At 48.4% G+C, this 22081-nt stretch overlaps 1 protein-coding gene across 1 annotated transcript in view; it reads right to left on the reverse strand.

Moving 5' to 3' along the window:
• Window positions 1-22081, reverse strand: part of GTF2IRD1 (GTF2I repeat domain containing 1) — a 993687-nt gene that overhangs the window by 646558 nt on the left and 325048 nt on the right. The gene's annotated exons all lie outside the window — the stretch shown is intronic.

Consider the following 22081-nt stretch of genomic DNA (forward strand, 5'->3'; position numbering starts at 1 on the left):
GGCTATACCTTTAATTTTAACTCCTTTAGGGTCACAGACCCTGCCAGCAAATTCAATGGAACGGAAGTCAGGGGCTCAGACACAGCCTCAGACCCAGCCCCAGTCCCAGATGCCTGGTGGAGTCAGCATGAAATCTCCGGGTCAGCCACCTGGGGCTCAAAAGGAAGATGGAAAAGTACAACAGGACATTTCACAATCTTCGATAGAAGGAGCTATTACTCAATAGATCAATATCAAGATCAGGTTGAATCTTATCTCGGAAGATACAAGAGAAACAAAGAGATCCCAAGAGAATGAAATAGCCTCCCTCTGCCTGCATCTTGGGAAAATGGAAGCAGCAGTGACTTGTCTTCCTGCAAAATTTCAAGAAGTGGAATTAAGGATAGCCCTTTTGGAGGATCAAATGAGTACTATGCTTTTGAGAGTAAACAAAACTATCAAAGATAAAAGCATTCTAGAGAATAAACTCGAGGAACTTGAAAATCACTCTCGACGGTCAAACGTACGAATAGGAGGGGTCCCCGAGGGGAGTGAGGGATCCCAAACACTTCAATGGGTCCAGTCGTTTATCAAGCAGAAGGTTTTGCCCAAATTCACTGGAGACCTCACAATTACAAGAGTGCATAGAGTTTCCTCACATCCTCTGCCCAATTCAAAGATCTCACGTACCATCTTGATTAACTTTGCTGGCTATCGTATTAAAGAGAGGATTTTGGCCAAAGCAATACAGCAGAGACAATTTTCTATCAATGAAGTCTCGAAATATCGCATATTTTCTGATATGTCAGCTATAGCCGCACGCAGGCGCAAAGAGTTTGTCAAACTTCTATGTCTCTTTAAAGTTTAAGGGGTGCAGGTTTCAATAGCCCAGCAATCCAAGCTTTGTGTCCTTGTGATGGGAAAATTCCATATGTTTTCGAATATAGAGGATGCTCAGGGTTTGCTGAAAGAGATCTCTTCTCCTAATTGAAATTATATATAGCATGTTGTAAAAGCTCTCTACTGCTGGAGACAGGAGGGTCACCCAGGGTGTAGCACCATGACACCCAACAGCGAAGTGGGGGGGAGCAAGATATGGTCAGCGGGGTTTTCCACATTTCCGGGTGGGGGGTTATCTGAGGGGTGGAAATGGGGGGTGTATATCAGTAAAAAGAGCAGAAGGAAGTGGGGCAAGGAAAACACGGTTTTGAGTTTAAAGGATTTTTACCGCAATTTAAAATTTAGAAATGGCTAGTAAATCTTGCATTATGTTGGTAAATGTTAATGGGATGTTAAACAAACAAAAATATGGAGGGTTTATAAGGTGGTTGGCCACTTTCACACCACAAGTTTTATTTCTTCAAGAAACCCATCTTAAAACAATTCTCCTAAGCTCTTTCTTTACTTAAGTAGAAATATGGCATGGCAATTTGTCCAAGTACAGAGAGACCCTCATGGAAGATGATTGTGGGTCATGGTTAAATTAAATGGGATGATATTACATTTTGTGAATTATTATGACCCAGTTATAGACGATCCCTCAGCCTTAACGAAGGTTAGCAAGCAACATAGTGGGTTGCCAGGGCAGATTATTGTAGGGGGGGATTTTAATTTTATCCAAGACTTGAGAAAATACACTTCCAACAAAAATAAGAAGCAATTGAAGCCAAAGACTAAAAAAGTCCTAGATGCCATAAAGTAGGAGTATCACTTGATAGATCTATGGCGTAAAGCCAACCAGATCAAATGTGAGTATACATGCTACTCCCGTCAATTTCAAACAGCTTCTCACATCGGCTTTTTTTTTAACATCTCGGTCTTTGAATAATGTAGACACAGAAATTGGGGCTAATTCATTCTCTGACAACTCTTATGTAAAATTAGATCTGGAAATTGGAGATGGAAAGAGGACGAGATCCAGGTGGCAGATGGATTGTCTACTCCTCCTGGATCTCCAATGGGTAGCTGATTTAAGAGAGTGGATAATGGATTATTTCAAGATCATTTTCAGTTTTGGGGGGATTCAAGGCGGCTGCACATGGGCAAATAATTGCCTTTCCGGCCGCTGAGTCCAAAGTACATCGCACTAAAATTGCCAAACTCCAGCAGGCTGTTGACAGTGCCTTGAATCAGAGAAATGCCCCTCAACAGGGAGACGGGGTAGCAGGGAGTCAGCTTGAAAGGGCTAAAAAAGCACTTGGGGATTTTTTTTTTATTGATGTGGTAAATAGCTCCCGGACTTTCCAACAACCTGTATATGAGGAAAGCCAAATGGTCTGTAAATTGTTAGCGGGGTTAACTATAACTAGACAAGAACCGGCCTTAATTACTGAGGTCATAGATGCCAAGACTAGAGTTACGGTAACAGATAGGATAGAATTGCCCAAGTTTTCATGGAGCATTATCAAGAGCTCTATGCTACTAAATATGCGGTTAGGCAGGACTCAATTCAGGAATAAATTTTAGAGCGTAAATCTTCCCAGTTTATCTAATTCCCTTGTGGAACAGATTGAACGCAAAATATCAGCCGCAGAAACTTTGGCAGCTCTGAATTCTATTGCGGGAACGAAAGCCTGTGAAAATGATGGGCTGCCTATAGAATTTTATAATCATTTGCTAAGGAATTGATCCCCTTCTTGATGAAGCAGTTTAATTATATTGAGATGGGTGGTGTTGTCCCCTCAAGCTTCAAAGAGGCTATAATTGTAAGCTTTGTGAAAAAGGGTAAAAATTCCAAGGATGTCAATGCCTACAGACCGATAAGCCTTCAAAATGCTGGTTACAAAATTCTAATAAAAATTTGAGCCCAATGTTTCACTCCCTTAGCACAGGAAGTAATTCATAGAGATCAGTCTGGGTTTGTCGCCGGAAGGTCGATGTCCTCTAATACTGGCTTTTTAATCCAGGCTCTTGACTTTTTTTAATAGTAACTGTATTCCAGTGCTCATTATGATGGTGGATGCCAAAAAGGCGTTTGACCTGGTTAATTGGGACGCACTCTTTTATGGCTTGGCAAGTTTGGTGTCCCCTTCCAGGTCATAGAAATGCTTTGGAATATTTACCAGGGGGCCCAGGCTCAGATGGTGATAAATGCAAACGGAGCAGGGATAGAAATATCAATTGTGGGACCATACAAGGGTGTCCGCTGTCCATCCTATTGTTCACCTTCTTTATTGAACCCCTTGCTATAAAAATCCGCGACAACTGGGAGACCAGAGAACCGATACCGAGTATGGCAAAATTTAAATTGGCAAAATTTAAATTGTTCGCAGACGATATTAGTTAATATCTAAGTCCTGAGAGCCTGATCGGGTATTAACAGAATTCAGTCAATTTGAATTGATTGGGGGCTATAAAATAAATCAAAACAAAACAGAGATTTTAACTTTAAATACTGACAGTGATTTTCTTCCCTCAAATCTTAAACTTGAGGCTATTTCTTACAGTTATATCGTTACCGAAGGTAAGTAACTTGTGCATCTGAAAGCAACAGGTTAGTGTTAGATTCCTTACCTTAGAATAGATACCCCAGCAATACCAACCCCGGTGGTGAGTCTGCGAACCAAGATCACACCAGAAAGTCCTGGAGAACGGAACAGCTGAAAAAGCTATCTCTCCGGACTTGGCTGTCCAGGCAGTAGTGCTTAGCAAACGTGTACAGCGAGGCCCACGTAGCTGATGACAGATGTCCTGCAGAGGGACTCCCCGACCCAGGACAGTAGTAGCCGCCGTGGCCCGAGTGGAATGGGAGCGCAGCACCACAGGAGGCTCCTTTTTTACCAAGGAGTAACAGACCTTGATGCACAAAACGACCCACCGAGAGATGGTCCTCTTATGCACCACCCGTCTCTTCTTAGCCCCCACGTAACCAACAAAGAGCTGGTCGTCCACCCGGAACTGGCGTGTGCAGTCTAGATAGAAGGAGAGCGCACGTTTTGGGTCCAGATGGTGGAGCCTCTCGTACTCTTTCGAGGGATGCGGAGGCGGAAAGAAGGTGGGCAAGGTGCCCGATATGAAAGGCTGTAACCACCTTGAGCAGGAAAGAAGGACGAGTCCTCAGAACAACCTTGTCCGGATGGACAGAGAGGAAAGGAGGCTTAGAAGACAGAGCCTGGAGCTCACTCACTCTCCTGGCAGTTTTAAGAGTCAGAAGACGAAGAGGGCAGTTCCGAAGTGGCTCAAAGGGAGCGCACATCAGATAAGTCAGTACAAGGTTCAAGACCCACTGAGGCATCACAAAGGGAACAGGAGGAAACATTTGTGTGATGCCTTTCAAGAATCTATTTACAACAGGGGACTTAAAAAGAGAAGGCTGATCAGGAAGCCTTAAGAAGGCTGAAATAGCCAAGAGATAGCCTTTGATAGTGCCCAGAGCAGAGCCCTGCTGGGCAAGAGAAAGAAGGAAGAGGAGATGCCTCTAAAGGGGGGTAGAAAGTAGAGCCACAGCCTTTGCTGTGCACCATGCCACGAATTTGGTCCACCTGCAGGTGTATACAGTGTGTATACTGTTTTTGTGGAGGGACGCCTGGCTGCCAGAATCACATCACAGACTTCAGGAGTCAAATGGCCTCAACAGTCGCCGCTCAATCTCCACTCATGTAGGTGGAGGCTGGACAGGTTCGGGTGGAGGACCGTCCCCTGCTGCTGTGACAAAAGGGGACGGTCATCCTGAAGAGGCAGACGAATCGGGGAATCTACTGACATGCTGAGTAGCTCGGAATACCAGTATCTCCGTGCCCAGTCCGGAGCCACAAGGATGACTTGGGCCCTGTCTTACCTGATCTTCTTCAGCACTCTGGGCAGAAGTGGTATAGGCAGAAAGACATACAACAGACCGCGGCTCGACTCGCGATGAAAAGCGTCTCCGAGCAAGTGCCGCCTTGGAAATTCCAAAGCGCAGAACTGATGACATTGCGCGTTCTCTTCGGTGGCGAATAGATCTAACCAAGGCTCTCCACACTCCTGAAAGAGACCTTGCGCCACATTCAAGTTCAGACGCCATTTGTGATCCATCATGTACCGGCGGCTGAGTTTGTCCGCCCTGGCGTTCAGGGAACCTGCCAGGTGTTGAACCACCAGGGTGATGTCCTGGTGTTCCAGGCATGTTCAGAGGTGCAGAGCCTCCTGACAAAGGGTCCACAACCCCACCCGCCCTGTTTGTTGCAGTACCACATGACGGTGGTAGTGTCTGTGAACACCTGCACTACACTTTCCCGGACAGAGGGAAGGAATGAATTCAGTGCAAGCCAGATCGCCCGCAGCTCCAGAAGGTTGATATGGAGTGGGCCGTAACTTCCTCCTGCAGAAGTTGCAAGTGATTCCCTGACACGAGGTGGTACTGCGGTGGCATGGCTGGAGGGGTCACCTCGAAGGGGAGGGAGTAGCCCCTTTCGGACGATTTGCAGCACCCACCTGTCCAAAGTGATGGTACGACAGTGGAGGAGGTGATGGGGGACCCTGCCCCCCACTGGCGTCGAATGGGCCTAAAAGGTCGGACCAGGAAGGCTTTGAGGCAGATGCTGCGGGAGTGGATGCAGACTGACATTGCGGTTGTCCCCTGGCACCGCCACGGCGGTTACCACATCCGCGCTGAGGTTGGTTCTGCAGCCTGTGGCTGGCTGGACATGTGGGGGCGCCCCCTCCTTGGCCACAAAAGGGGCGAAAAGCAGAAGTCTGCTGGCGCTGGCCCGACTGGCCCAAGGACTTGGCCGTAGCCCTGGAGTCCTTGAAACGCTCGAGCATACTGTCTGCTTTGTCGTGGAAATCGCCCTGCCCAGCGAGTCCGTGGTATCAAGTTTACACCTGATCGAATAACGTGCTGATCCCGCACCTCAGCAAGTACTTGGGCGAGCCGTTCCCGGGCCTCCTCCGGACACTGGGGCAGAACGTCTGCAACCGAGTTCCACAAGGAGTGGGTGTAATGGCCCAAAAGGCAAGCGGTGTTGATAGACCGCAACCCCAAACTCAATGAGGAGAACAGTTTCTTCCCAAACTGGTCAAACCTTTTGGATTCCCGATCCGGTGGAGCGGTTGGGAATGCGGTCTGGCACGTAGAGGCCTGGATCACCAGGATCTCGGGGTGGGGTGCACGGACAGAAAGCTGGGGTCGGCCGGAGCCGGGCGGTGGCGTCGGGCTACGTTCCGATCCACAGGGGGCACTGTGGAGGGCTTGGACCAAGTGCCCATCAGAACGTCCGTGAGGGCTTCATTGAACGAAAGCAGAGGCTCCGAAAAGCTTACTGGAAGCTGAAGCACCACGGTGAGGAGATTAGTCCTCAAGGCCGAGGCAGGGAGCTCAAGAGCCAAGGCCTTGGCTGCCCTGTACAACACCACACTATAGGTAGCACCCTCCTCCATAGCCACGGAGGGAGGAGAGATGAATCCGGTGTCAGGTGATGTATCCAAACCACTGGCCTCCCCCAGCTCATCTGCCCAGTCCTGGCTCAACTGACCCCTCCCAGTCCTCCTCCTCATCCGTGTCCTGATAAACAGGAAGAAATGACGGAGCCGGGTCATACGTGAATTGCTCACCCAATGACGTCGGAGATGGCGCTGAGCGGTGCTGTTCCGACGCCGGACCCAGACCGGAGCTGAAACTGGGGACGGCGACGTCCGAAGACGGCGCCGGGAGCGACACCATCGGGGTCGGCACCAGCGGAGGAGTCGTGAGGTAAACTGGCATCTACCGGGATCCAGGCCTGGATCCCTCGGGCCCTGCAGCATCGGGACCGAAGTCGACTATGGCGCCGAAGCACCTAACAGCGCCGGGGCCTAAGCGCCGGCCCGCCAGGACCCCGAATCGGGTCCGCGGGGCCTGAAGGCGCACCAACAGGCTTCGACGGAGGGAAGGGAGTCCTCATGGCCACGAGAAAATCACATATCTCCTCTGGCGTCGCATGCAGCTCAGGGACCGGAGGGTGTGGGGCTGGATGCGACGCCCGCGGCTCGGGCGGAGCCGCGCGGGTTATGTCAACCGAACACTCAGCCGCATCGCGCAAACAGCGATGGTAGTCGGAAGAGCGATGTCGCCTCTTCGACTTCTTTTTAGAGTGCCTCGACTTACAGGAGGACTTGGAGCCCGACGAGTGGTGATGGCTCGATGAGCGGCGACGACTGCGGCTCCCCGACCGGTCCCTCAACTTCCGGGACCGCTCCCGCCTAGCTTTCGGGGTCAAGGCCCGGCAGTCGGGCACAACTTGTCGTCATGGTCGGCCCGAGGCCGTAGAGAAACCGACAGTGGGGATCGGTCACCGACATCAAGCGGTGACAGGCTTCGCACGGCTTGAAGCCAGGCATCCCTACGGCACCAGGAGTCGTAGTCGACTCAAAAAGAGATCAAAAACAGATCATAAAAATGAGACAAAAATGACTAGAAATACTGCTCTTCCCGGATCTGCGCTTGCTGGCGCGGAAAAAAAGAAGAACTGACGTCAGCGCGCGAGGGGGGGGCGTCTAAGTACTCCAACGATGTCATCCCGGGGTTCACGATGCCGATGACGGACGCGGAGCCGCAGACTTCTACCGACGCGCAGGGGTACTGCTGACGAACACTTTCAGGATCCAGTCAGACTCCTGGGGATATTCTGAGATAAGGAATCTAACACTAACCTGTTTCTTTCAGATTTGTGAAGCAAATACGTTGATTTTAGCATTTAGTAAATAACCATCTTAAAAAACAGAGGCTTACCTTATTGGAAAAGATTACGTAAAACTGCTTGTCCTACAGCTGCTTCTGCCTCCGTAGCCAAATCCAAAGCAGTAATGGTGTGTAACTGTATTCACATTCTTCCATGTTGCGGTGCTACAAATTTTATCCAATGGCACTCCAGCAAAAGCCCCTGCTGAGGATGACACTGCTCTCGTGGAATGAGCCTTAGGTTTGGCAGAGAACGGACTGCCTGCTTTAGTATGGCAAAAATTAATAGCCGCTGCAATCCACCTTGCAATCGTTGCTTTAGTCACTGCCGTGCCTGGCTTTTGCACACCATAGGACACAAAAAATTGATCAGCTCTCCGGATGGTCTTAGTATGAGAAACATAAAATTTGAGGCATCTCTTTATATCTAATGTATGAAGTGCCTTTTCAGCCAGGGAATTAGGATTAGGAAAGGTTTGTAGAATAACTAGCTCATTAAGATGGAAAGTTGATGGAACCTTTGCAATAAAAAAAAGTATTTGTTCAAAGGAAAACATAGTCATTAGAAAACAAAGGTAAGGCTCTTTCATTGTAAAGGCTTGAATTTCGCTGACTCTCCTGGCAGAAGTAAGAGCCAACAATAAAGCAGCTTTCCAGGAAATGTATGTGAGTTCAGCTCTGTGAATCGGCTCAAAGGGATGCTTCATAAGTTGCGCCAGAACCAGATTAAGTCTCCATTAAGGAGGAGAAACTCTTACAGAAGGGCATACTCTGAAAAGTCCTTTCATAAACTGTTTTACCAGTCGACTTTAACAAAGAGATAAACCTCAAGAGGAACGTCTGTAAGTAGAGATGACGGTCAGATGTAATTTGATAGATGAGAACATAAGGCCGGATTTAGCTAGGGAGAGTAGGTAAGGTAACATTTTATCCGGAGAAGACTCAATTGGGTTATATTGTTACAAAATGCACCACAAACAGAAATGCTTCCATTTGAGAGTGTGACGCCAGGTAGGACGTCGCTTTTTCTGGACAGCCTGACGGAAGTAATTGCCCGTCCTGCTCTACGGTATAATAAGTTCCTCATTTTGGGTGACCTCAATTTCCATATTGAGGATGACAACGATAAGGAAGCTTTAAGCCTACTGGCATCTTTAAAAATGTTTAATCTTAACATTCAATCCCTGATGCCCACCCATAAAGCAGGTCATTTGTTGGACCCTATCTTCGCCAACTGGGAGGGGGTGGCGGTGCAACCCCCCAGTAAGGTATTATGGTCTGACCATTTTCTGGTGGAGTTTACCATCTGTGGGGAGTCCAAGTTATTGTGTACTACCAAACCAACAGTATGTAAACAGAGGCAATGGGGGAAAATTAAGCCGGAGCAATTAGAGCTTGTTCTAAAAAGAAGTAGCCCCCCACTAAAAGATAATGTAGAGGAAGCTTGGACAGATTATGAAAAGTGGCTGTCAGAAGCTTTAGATGAAACTTCCCCGTGGACCACTAAGGCCCCAGCGAGGTGCTCTAAAACAGCTCAGTGGTTTAGTAATGATTTAAAAGCATGTAAAACGAAATGCAAAAAATTGGAGCACATTTGGCGCAATAAATATGAGGAGGTGGCGAGACTCAACTATAAAAAGAGTATAAAGAGTTATCACAAATTGATTAGATCTACGAAGCGCAACTTCTTAAAAAATAGAATTGAATTGGCGGACAACTCTACCAAAGAACTCTTTGTTATATACAAAGAACTTACCTCATTGAAGAGAACCATAGCCCCCGATCCTCACTCCATGGATATGTGTGAAGCTATTGCTGACTTCTTTGTGCAGAAAGTGGACAACATATACAAAACCTTTCCAGATATACAGGTAGAACCTCTTAGGGACATCTCTACTAACAGGGAGAGGATTAACAACGGATGCCTTAATCAGTTTGTAGTGCCTAACACTACGGAGTTGCTGAATATCATACGCAGCATTAAATCTGGTTCCCCTACGGATGTGGCTCGCCCCAATGTCCTCAGAAATCAAGTCGAGCTTCTGGCAACTCATATAGGTCATATGGCAAAACAGCCTTTTCTAACAAGCCACATACCACAAGACTGGAAAATAGCGCAGGTCATTCACTTAAAAAAAAACCCCACTTGAGTGCTGCGCAGTTGGATAACTATCGACCTATATCACTGCTGCCTTTTTGTGCTAAGGTGGTGGAAAAGATAGTTAACAAGCAGCTCTCTGAATACTTAGATAGTGGACTGCATCTGCATCCCTCAAAGTCAGGGTTTAGAGCGCAACACTCGACGGAATCGGCACTCCTCTTTTCCACCGAGTTATTAAGAAGTAGAGTAGATGAGGGGAAGACAGCCGCGCTCCTTTTATTAGATCTGAGCGCAGCATTTGACACCGTCTCCCATCCCCTACTGCTCTCCCGTCTTGATGAGGCAGGTATCGAGGGTCGGGCTCACGAGTGGCTGAGTTCATTCTTGGCCAATAGACAATTCCAGGTCTACGGTCCTCCTTTTAAATCTGAGGTGCGCTCGCTCAGACACGGGGTGCCTCAGGGCTCAATTTTGAGCCCAACTTTGTTTAATCTTTATATGGCACCCCTGGCCAAGCTGGTTGCGGCGTACCGGGTTGAGATAGTGTCATATGCTGATGATACTCAGCTGGTAGTGACACTGTCTCAGCCCCCGGAAGAGGCCTCAACCAACTTTACGGCATGTCTGAGCGGAGTAGCTGGATGGATGAACACTAATTGCTTACGCCTCAACGCCAATAAAACTGAACTTTTGGTGTTGGGGAAATCTCCATCCATCTGGTCATCGGCATGGTGGCCTAAAGAACTCGGCACCATCCCTAAACCATTAGAACAGGTTAAAAATTTAGGGGTCAGACTGGACGAGACTCTATCCATCGAACACCACACTAGAGGGATAGCAGGGAAATGCTATGGGATTCTTAAGGTCCTACGCAAGACCCTGGACTCGCTCCCTGCGAATAGCAGGAAAACGTTAATCCATACCTTGGTGACGCCACACCTCGACTACTGTAATGCCTTATATTTAGGTCTGAGTAGGAAAGGATTGCATAGGCTTCAGTGTGTCCAAAATGCGGCAGCGAAACTGGCTCTCAACCTCTCTAGAAGACCTTCAGGGAAACAAGCTTTAGTTCAACTTCATTGGCTCCCTATAAGGGAGCGTATCATCTTCAAGAGCATGTGTATGACCCATTGCATTGCTTATAAGAGAGGTCCTGCCTATTTGCAAAAGCTACTCACCAAATACCATCCCAATAGTCTACTACGATCTCAGGGCCGTATGCTCTTTCAGGTCCCCAGAATTCAACGGGCACAGATGGGGGACGGTCTTTCAGATACTTGGCTAGCAAACAGTGGAATGAACTCCCCATCGAGCTTCGGATGGAGCCATCAGGAGGAAGTTTTAGGCGTAAATTGAAAACTCACCTCTTTCCCAAATCTTGAGATTCTTCTGATCTTCCCTGCAGTGGCCTCCCTTCATTTAGGTTGAGTGCTGGCAATCAGTTTTAGAGCGCGGGGACACACTGTTTCCTAGTGTAACCAGGCGCTATATAAAAGGTGTTATTTTTTTTTTTGTATTAGTCTTAATCGTGTACGGTGACCTTGCTTTAGCAAATATGTCTCTACAATCTTGTGGCAGATCTAACTCCCTGAAGTCAGCGAGTTCAGTAGCCACGCATGTAGCTGCATTGCGGCTGGATGTGGGTAAAGAATCCGGCCCCTGCTCAATGTTAACAGTGTTGGTGATACTGGAAAGCGATAAGGTCTGCATTCTGAGCGCAGGAGAAGCTCTGTGAACCAGTGTTGACACAGCCGACGTGAAGCAATAAGAATCATTTGGCATGGCTCTCTTTTCAATTTCATCAGAAGTCTTGGAATTGACTGAAAGGGGGGCAACGCATAGGCAAAGATTCCTGTCCACCTCATCGGGAAAGCGTTTCCCCTTGAACCTTTTTCTGGCTCCAAACTGGCAAATTCATCTTGGAAGCGAAGAGATCCAAGTTGGGCTTGCCTCACATCTGGAAAATGGACCCGAGAACCTTCTGATCCAGCTCGCATTCATGGCAAAAGTTGGAAGTTTTGCTCAAGGTATCTGCCTGACTGTTCTTCACTCCTGGTAGATGTTCCACTTTGATAGATTTGTGGTGAGAGAGAATCCACTTCCATATTTCCTGTGCTTCCTGCGATAGGATGCGGGAGCGTGTTCCTCACTGTTTGTTCAGGTAATGCATGCATGTGGTATTGTCTGTCCTTATCAGAACTAGAATCCTTGAGTCCTTGTGAAGAAAGCCTGCGAGGTAAGAGAAATGGCTCTAAGCTCCAGAAAATTGATGTACATTTTTGAAAGCGCTTTGGACCACGTGCCCCTTATCCGGAGGTCTTGAAGATGAGCCCCCCCGTCCTTCTAGTGAAGCGTAATGAGTAAGGCGAAATCCGGCGGCGGAGAAAGGAAAGTTAGGCCTATAGAGAGATTTCAGGAGCACTGCCACTGGAGTTATTCGTACCAGGTCGTCGAAAGATCCAGTTACCTGAAAACATTGATTGTCTAGTTCCTCTTGTATTGGTCTCATTCTGAGACGAGAGCATGGTACCTTTAGAATTGCAGAGGACATCATGCCCAGTAGTGCACATTTGTATTGAACAAAAATAAACAGAAAATGAAGTGCGGCCTTGTTAGTCCGCCGTTGTGGTTGTTCTATTAGCCTCTGATTTTCTGGCACAGGTAAATCATCCTGAGTCTCCGTCGCAGGCACAGAAGGTGCTGCTATATCTAAAGCAGGAGGAGGAGAACTTTGTATTTCAACAGAACCTGTTACAGTAGGAAAGCGAGAGTGGTAATCCAACAGCATAGCTGTTAAGTCCTGTATTAATGCCACATGCATTTGAATCATGGGCTCTTGACGAGGCATCAACACTTGTGGCCTTTCCATAGGTTGATGGTAGTGTATGCAATAATATTAATTCTCCTTATCCTCTTCTTGAAACTTCATTTGGAGTTGAGAGGGGCTACAGGACTGAACAATCTTTTCCCTCACATTCCTCAAAAAATAACTAGGAGAGATGTTAGAAGGGTTCTAGTAAAAACCTCTCACACTACAGGATCGTTGACGAGAACCTGGATAACAATATCGGTGTAAATTGGAATGTAGAAGGCCTTTTTGCTTGCGGTGTCGATGAGATGTTCATTGGCGGGGAAACAGCTACAGTCGGTGTTGACATAACAGTTGTCAATGACTGTGTAGTCGTAGTCGAGGACGTCGACGGCAGAACTACTGTCAACGAAGTTGTTGCCGTCGACTAAGTAGTCGATGGAGTTGGCGTCAAAATGGAGGCACCGTTGATGACGGGAGTGTCACCAACGGAAGATACGTTGACAGAGGCGAGGTTGTCGTCAGAGGAGGACTCGTCAACAGTGTAGGAGCCGACGGCAAAGAGGTTATCGTTATGGTTTCGTCGACGATGCAAGCGCCGACAAGGAATGTTGAAGTGCCAACTCCAGAGGTGGTTTTATCGTAAAAGAAGCCTTTTTCAATGACAAAGAGAACTTGACAGACTCTGACTAAGTCTTAAGCTGTTTGAAGGTAGTCTTAGGGGCTGTTTTTAAGGCAGTTTTTTCCACAGATGTCTCCTCAGAAGGGAATGATAGCTTCCCTTATTTAGAGGCAGTATGTAAAGATTCATGGTGGGACTTTTTTTTAGATTTCTTGTGCCTCTGGGGATTCCTCTGGCCCGTCCCTTTTCTTTGCAAGATGCAGTGGCGCCTAGGAACTACCACTGCCTTCGTGTTCAGACACCACAGAGGTCTTTGATTTTAGCCTTTCTAACCAAATACGTAATCTGCCTTCCCTGTTTTTTAAGGACTTGGAAGAAAAAGTCCTGCAGATCCTACAGTCTTTAACTTTATGAGAAAGGTAAAAGCAATTAATACAATCCTTATGGGGATTTTCAAAATGGAGCCTCTTCTTCCCACATGACCCACAGGCCTGATTAATCGTCTTTTAGAAGTATCAGACGACATTCTGTCACCCGATGTGCGGTAGAAAATCTGAGGGACTTGCCTCTCTGTGGAGTGTTCTAGAGGGTGCTAGAACCTGATTGGCTGTGTTTCAACTTTGGGTCTTTTTTTACAGAAGGACAAGGATAGGTTACGGCAGTGACTGTGCAGTCGATTATAGCATATTATGATATGTATTACTACTATTATAACTTTTTATTCTTACAGTGAGACTCCCACCTCGACGGCAGGGATGATTCAAGCATGTGAATCTATGAAAGATTCAATACTGGATAAGTAAGACTAAGAAAAATGTTGAAGAACTGAGCAGAGCTCAGGGAGACTCCCTTCACACACGACATGCTGTAAAAATATGAGGGACTCACCCTCTCTTTGGGAAGGTTCTAGAGGGTGCTAGTTACTGATTGGTTGTATTTAAGTTTGGTCCTTTTTTAGAAAACGAGGTAGATAGGTTATTAAATGCACGTTTGCATCATGATAGCCAATGAAGATTCTTTAACTCGTTCCGTGCTCATGACGGTTCCTGGCCGTCATGAGTCACTGTAGTCGTGTGCTCATGAAGGCCGGGAGCCGTCTGGACATTGCCACTCTGCCCCGCGCGATTAATTCCCCGTCTGTGCGGGCGAATTATTCAGTTGGCGGAGTTCGGACGGCTCCCGGCTGTCATGAGCACACAGCTACTGTGACTCAGTTACGCGCGCCCCCCTCTCACACCGTGGCAAAAGTAACACTGCAACGAAGGGGTTCGATCACTGCTTTATTTATATTACCGTGGGGCTGCCCCTTCAAAGATGAGGAATGATTCAAGCCTGTGACTCTATGAAATACCCAATACTGGATAATGATTTTTTTTCTAGCACAAAACAAATTTTAAATGTCTATAAATGAACTGTGCAGAAATCTAAGAATATAGAAATCACAATATGAAGCACTTTTAGGGGTGTGGTGGAAACAAATATTTGAATATGACTAAAAAATCAATACACTAGGTGATAACATTTCCATACATTATTATTTTTGCACTGTATACTTTGATCAGTAAAACGCTGTCTGTGCAAATGTAAAGGTCATTTTAAGTGAAGATGTGATGTCTATAATGGCAGTGCGCTACCACACCAAGCATACTCCACTTTACCTCCCTACACTCTACTCTGGACCACTCAACAACACTGCACTCTACTCTGCACTACTCCACACTATGCCACTCCACTCCACACTGTGTCACTGCACTCCACTCTGCTCCACTCAATATCACTACACTTGGCACACCTCTACTCTACACCACTCTACTCTGCCAATAAGCTCTACCCCACACTACTCTGCTATACACTGCTGCACTCTATGCCAATGCACCTTTACTCTTCCCCACTGCACTATACGCCAATCCACTCTCAACTAATCTGCACCAATGCACTCTACGACACTATACTCTATGCCACTGCACTGCATGCCACTTCACTCTACTCTGAAACAATCTGGTCTATGTCACTCTAGTCCATTCTACACCATTCCACTCTACCCCACTTCACTCTACGCCACTGAAATCAACCCTGTGCCACTCCACTCTACCCCACTGCACTCAATGCCACTTTACTCTATGCCGCTGCACTCTACGCCACTGCACTCTACGCCACTGCACTCTACGCCACTGTACTCTACGCCACTGTACTCTACGCCACTTTACACAAAACCAATACACTCTATGCCACTCTACTTTTCATCATTGTACTCTACATCACTTTACTCTGCTCCACTCAATGCCACTGCACTCTACACCAATGGACTCTATGCACTCTGCATCAATGCACTGTACGACACTCTACTCAGTAACACTGCATTCACAGCCACTAAACTCTATGCCACTCTAATCTAATCTGCACCACTCTACTGCACTCTATGCCATTTTACTCTAGTCTCTCTACTATGTCCCATTCTAAGCCAGTGCACTCTAGTCAACTTTACTACGAACCACTGCACTCTTCACCACTACACCACTGTACTTTGCACATCTCTACACTACTGTACACTGACACTCTACTCTGCAAGACTGAACTCTGTCAGTGAATTCATCACCACTCTACTCTACGCCAATGCACTCTATGCCACTCTACACTCCATCACTCCACTCTATGCCACTCTAATCTATTCTGCTTCACTGTACTCCAATCTACACCACTGTTCTCGATGCCACTCTGCTCTACACCTCTGCACTCCACTCTACACCTCTTCACTCTACTCTGAAAGAATCTGCTCTATGTCATACGATTCTACACCATTGCACTCTACGCCAATGCAATCTACTTTGCACCACTCTAAATCTACGTCATCGGAACTCTACGACAGTAGAATCTATACCATTTACTCAAAGACAATGCACTCTACGCTAATCTGCTCTGCACCACTGTACTTTTCTCTACTTCAATATAGTCCACTCCACAACACTCCACTCCATGACACTCCACTCCATGATGCTCCATTCCATTAAACTATACTCCCCTCCTTCATTCTACTCCACTCTATGCCACTCCACTCTACAATACTCCATGCCACTATATGACACTACTCCACTCTACGAAGTTCTACCCAACTCCCTCCACATCACTCCATGCCACTATACTCCACTCTATTCTACAACACACTAGTCCACTCTACTCCAGTCCACTCTACTCCATTCAATTGTACAACACTTTACTCAATGCCATTCCACTCTCCAACACTACTCCACTCTACAACAATCTACTCTGCGCTACACCACTCCATGACACTCTACTCTACTCTACTCAACTCTACTCCACTCTACGCCTTTCCACTCTATGACACTCTGCTCCCTCCACGACACTCCACAACCCTCCACTACTTGATATTCCACTTCACTCCTCTCCATGCCACTCTACGCCACATCACAACTCTCTACTCCACTCCATAACACTCCACTCTATGACACTCCACTTTTAGTCATGCTGAACTGCAGCCACGCTGGTGTGCCACATGGCTAACACATATTGCATAGGTGAGGCATGTTAGCTTTGCCAATACTTGTAGTCTCTGCTTCGAAATTGGGGAACAGCCCGATTTAAGCACTGCTGAGAGCATCTTCACTAAATGATAATTGCCAAACCCAGTGTCCACTGCTTATGAAGAGTTAGACATGAGTTGCATTTCAGACACACCTGCTCTTAGTCCTTTGATGATATCGTTTTTGGTGTGGATTAAACCTGAACCAGAGTTAAACAAAATTTTCTTAAGGAACTGTTTGCGTCTTGATGGTGCAGCCAGGATTCCGTGGTTGAACAACATCAAGTCCGGCAGTGGCGATTGGTGACTTAAATAGCAGAGGGGTGCAACATACATTAACACAAGCATACATACTTTATAAAAATGCATTACATTAAAAATTACAAGAAATAAAAAAAAAGTTTTACTTACCTTCTTCAGCAGCACGACCTCAATGCTCTCTAGTCCTCAGAGAGTGAGGTGACTTCAGGCAGCCAACTACCTAATCCAATCCAGACGCTGCTCTCATGATGCATGAGTGAAGTCTGGATTGGCTGGAGCAGGCTGACTCTGCACTCCAAAAGGGACTGGTGGCCTGTGCCTCCTCTCCACCCCAGCTTGGAAAGTAAGAATTACATTTGTCGGTTTGGCCATAGCAAGGTAGCCACATGCACATGCACAATTCATACTGAAGGAGCCACTCTTTGTCAGCAATGATGCACTGGCCGCGCCCCCACATTCCGTTCGGCAGAGTTAAAAATAAAACGGTAATAAAATTTAGCATTTTATTTTCCACTCTTTCTGTAGGAGTGTGTGCGTGTGTGTGGATTTGATTGGATAAGAATTTGTTTTTAACATTCAAGCAAATTAACAAAAAGTGGAGTGGTGTGGCTCACTGGTTAAAGGTGGCAGACCCGGAAGCAGAGAACGGCCCGGGACCAGGGTTCAATTCCCCATACAGCAGGGTTGTGGACCAGGGTCAGCGGACTTGATAATTCTCGCCTCGGTGCCTACTCGAACCAGGGATCACACCCGGCAACTCTGGGCATTAGCTTGCCTCTCTCTACAACGGCGCCCCACATTCGCCTGGGATGCCTGGTTTCACCTTGGAGATACCCAGTAGGGACCATCTCACAGGGATAGCCAGGACGGGTTCCCCAGCGGTCTACAGCGCCACGACGCCTCAGGGCAGCAGTGCGCTTTACAAGACACATACATACATACATTAAACAACACTTCGGTACGTGCCCATCCCTAACAAAAAACATGTTGTTGATCGAACCTTATCCGATTTTTGCTACTAATTAGAATCACCATTTTCTTTTGACCAGATTCGGACTGAGACTAACACTGTTTATTGACAGTTCACAAAGGATGCATCAAGATGCATTACACTTCATTATGTTTTGCGATTTTCAGGTTAAATTGTCACTTAAGTTTACCCTTGGTTAAAGGCTTGAATTTTAGTCATAGTCAGGTCAGGCAGCCCTGACCTATTTACAAATGTTAACATCTAACCTAATTCGTTTTTATATTGTTTGCTTTTTCACTGGGGCTGTAAAAAGGTGGTGGCCGATGAGTAATCAACTGTAGTACTGTTTGTATGTTTATTTGTTCTTTTATGGGTTGCTTGAAATCGAAATTGAATATGATGATGATGTGTTATGACTGTGTATGAGGAATGTCCTGTTTAGGGTCAGATACATTTTGACCCTTCCACGCCCCGTAGCTTCACCTGACTGCGCCCGTGCTACCCACTGCTTCTGCCGAGTTCTAGGCCCGCCTGGTAGGCCTTGGGCTGCCCGTAACTTTCTCAGCTGTGTTTTTTCCCTCTACTGTTGCTCCGGTGTTTTTTGTAATTTGTGCTCATTTCCTTTTGCTTACTGCCGTAATTATCCTAACTGTGTCTTTCTTCCATTATTATCCCAGTGTTTGTTTTTTTATAAACTGTGCTCACTGCCCTGTATTTTGGGTAGATATTGTATTTTTGTGCTCCCTGATTGTATGTTTTCCCTCCCTGCACCCGCTTCCCGCCGCCCAATCCCCTGCGGCCCCGCCCCATCGCTCCCATTCGTCCGTCGCCCCCCACCCAGCTGCTCCTCTCTCCCACCTCCCCTTCTTATGGCGGCCGCTCGCCTAAGGCAAGCCCGTCTGCGCCCGTCCGTGCCTGGACCGCACCCAGCGCCAGAGCCCTTGGCCCCCGCGGATGCAACAACTCCCGACTGAACTACGACTTCAGCATCCTCCACGCACTCAACACCGGCCGAGAACACCGCCTGCTACCGGGCCACCCCGAAGCGCACCCCAGGACCCTTCACCTGCCGAAGTAGCAGCTTCACCAGCATCCGGTCAGCCAAACCGCCAACCAAGGAACCCAACTACCTCAACTGCATCCTTGTTAACACCCGCTCCGCCCGCAAACACGCCGTCGAACTCTGCGACCTCCTCGACTCCACCAGATGTCCCCTTCCTGACAAAGACCTGGTTGAAGAACGCCTCAGCACCTGACATTGCCATAGCCATCTCGGAAGGCTACACAATCACCCGCAAGGACCGCAAGGACCGCAAGGACCGCACCAATGGGATACTCTGAGAGTGTTCCACAGGAACACTCTCAGAGTCTCGACCAACACCGACGACACACTCAGCACCGCTGAACACATGCACTTCCAGATCAACACCGACCCCAACACCACCCTCAGAGGAACCCTCATCTACAGACCCCGACTGCAGTTCAGCGACTCCATCACCGACTTCATTAACACGCACGCCCTCGCCTCCCCAGACTAAATCCTCCTAGGAGACCTGAACTTCCACCTCGAGAACAACAACAACGCCAACTCCACCACCCTGATCAACAACCACGCCAACCTCGGACTCAGACAGCTTGTGACAACGCCCACCCACGCCGCGGGACACCCGCTCGACCCCATCTTCACCGCAATCCCCCATGTCTACTTCAACCACACCACCGAACCCCACTGGACAGACCACCTCTGCATCCACTTCACCTTCAGGAAACCCACCACGCACCACCGCACTCAACAGAGGCCTCAACGCTGCTGGAGCAAAGTCACCGAAGACCAGCTAACCTCCACCCTCATCCAGAACCCGCCCTCCGACTCCACTGATCCCGATACCGCCGCCCACAACCTCAGACAATGGATTAACGACTGCACCAACACCCTCGCCCCGCTCAAGACACCCTCCAACAGACACACCACCACCTGGTTCACCGAAGACCTCCAGGCCTCCAAACAAACACACCGAAAATTGGAGAAGAACTGGCTCCGCGAACGATCACCGGACAGCTACACAGCCCACTGGAACGCCACCTGCAGACACAATCAACTCATCAGAGCCACCTAGAGGGCCTCCTTCAAGGACCACCTAGATAACAATGCACACAACAGCAAAGAGCTCTTCAACATCGTGAAGGAACTCTCCAACCCCAGCTCCAACACCTACGACAACCCACCTTCACAAGACCTGTGCGACTCACTGGCCACCTTCTTCCACCGCAAGATCACCGACATCTACGACAGCTTCAGCGTAACAACCGCCCAGACAACCACCAACCCCTCGACCACCAGCAGCACCAACCGCCTGCTATCTGGACCAGCATCAACGACGAGGAAACTAGCAAGATCATGAACACCATTCACTCCGGATCACCATTGGACCCATGCCCACACCACATCTTCAACAAAGCCAGCACAGCCATTGCACCCCATCTCCGGAGAGTAATCAACATCTCCTTTGAGACAGCAACCTTCCCAGAGAGCTGGAAGCACGCCAAGATCAACGCCCTACTCAAGAAACCCAAGGCGGACCCCAAAGACCTCAAGAACTTCCGACCCATCTCCCTACTTCCGTTCCCAGCGAAGATCACCGAAAAAATCATCAACAACAACATCTTGGACCCATCCCAGTCAGGTTTCCAAAGCAACCACAGCACCGAGACCGCCCTCATTGCCGCCACCGATGACATCAGGAGCCTACTTGACAATGGAGAAACAGCGGCCCTCATCCTCCTGGACCTGTCAGCCGCCTTCGACACGGTCTGCCACAGCACACTACGAACACGCCTACACGATGCCGGGATCCAAGGGAAGGCCCTGGACTGGACCACATCGTTCCTCTCCGGCAGAACCCAGAGCGTCCGCCTCCCCCCTTCCGCTCCAAAGCCACTAAAGATCATCTGTAGCATGCCCCAGGGCTCTTCCCTCAGCCCAACGCTGTTCAACATCTAGATGGCACCCCTCGCCCACGTCGCCCGACAGCACGACCTCAACATCATCTCCTATGCCGACGACACCCAGCTGATCATCTCCCTCACCAAAGAACCCCACACCGCCAAAGCCAGCCTCCACGAAGGAATGAAGGACGTCGCCGAATGGATGAAGAACTGCCGACTGAAGCTTAACTCAGACAAGACAGAGGTCCTCATCCTTGGCCCCACCCCCTCAGCCTGGGAAGAATCCTGGTGGCCGACTTCACTGGGAACAGCACAAACACCTAACGACCACGCACGCAATCTAGGGGTCATCCTTGACGCACCCTCTCCATGACCAAGCAGGTCAATGCCGTCTCCTCATCCTGCTTCAACACCCTCCGTATGCTCCTCAGGATCTTCAAGTGGATCCCCACCGAAACGAGACAAACAGTCACCCAGATCCTCGTCACAAGCAGGCTGGATTACGGAAACGCCCTCTACGCAGAAACGTCGGCTAAGCTCCTGAGACGGCTGCAACGCATCTAGAACGCCTCATCCTCTACATCACCCGCCGCAGCCACATCACCCCCCACCTCAGAGACCTGCACTGGCTCCCCGTCAAAAAGAGGGTCACCTTCAAGCTCCACCTCCACGCACACAAGGCTCTCCACAACACCAGCCCAGCATACCTCAACAGACGCCTCAGCTTCTACACCCCCACCCGCCAGCTCCGCTCCCCAGGCCTTGCCCTGGCCACAGTCCCTCACATCCGGAGAACGACCGCCGGCGGCAGATCCTTCTCCCCCTCGCCGCCAAGACCTGGAACACTCTCCCCACTAAACTACCGCAGACCCAAGACCTACTGGCCTTCAGAAGACTCCTCAAGACCTGGCTCTTCGATCAGTAGATGCACCCGTTCCCCCCCCCCCCCCCCCACCCCCCCAGCGCCTTGAGACTCTCACTGGTATGTAGTGTGATTTATAAATGACTTGATTGATTGATTGATATTTATACATACAGTTATTACTGTATAGTACTCAGTTAAGGGTTACATGCAGCCACGCTGAGGACGAAGCACAAAATGTATTTCAGGTCCACTCTGGTGCACAATTCAACAAATAAAAATAGTTATTCAGTTTCAAAGCATTTTAACAGTCAAAGTCAAGGGAATCAATATTAAGTGGTTATATCGAGTGAATCT

The sequence above is a fragment of the Lissotriton vulgaris genome, chromosome 2_1 (genome assembly GCF_964263255.1).
Source record: "Lissotriton vulgaris chromosome 2_1, aLisVul1.2, whole genome shotgun sequence".
Lineage (NCBI taxonomy): Eukaryota > Metazoa > Chordata > Amphibia > Caudata > Salamandridae > Lissotriton > Lissotriton vulgaris.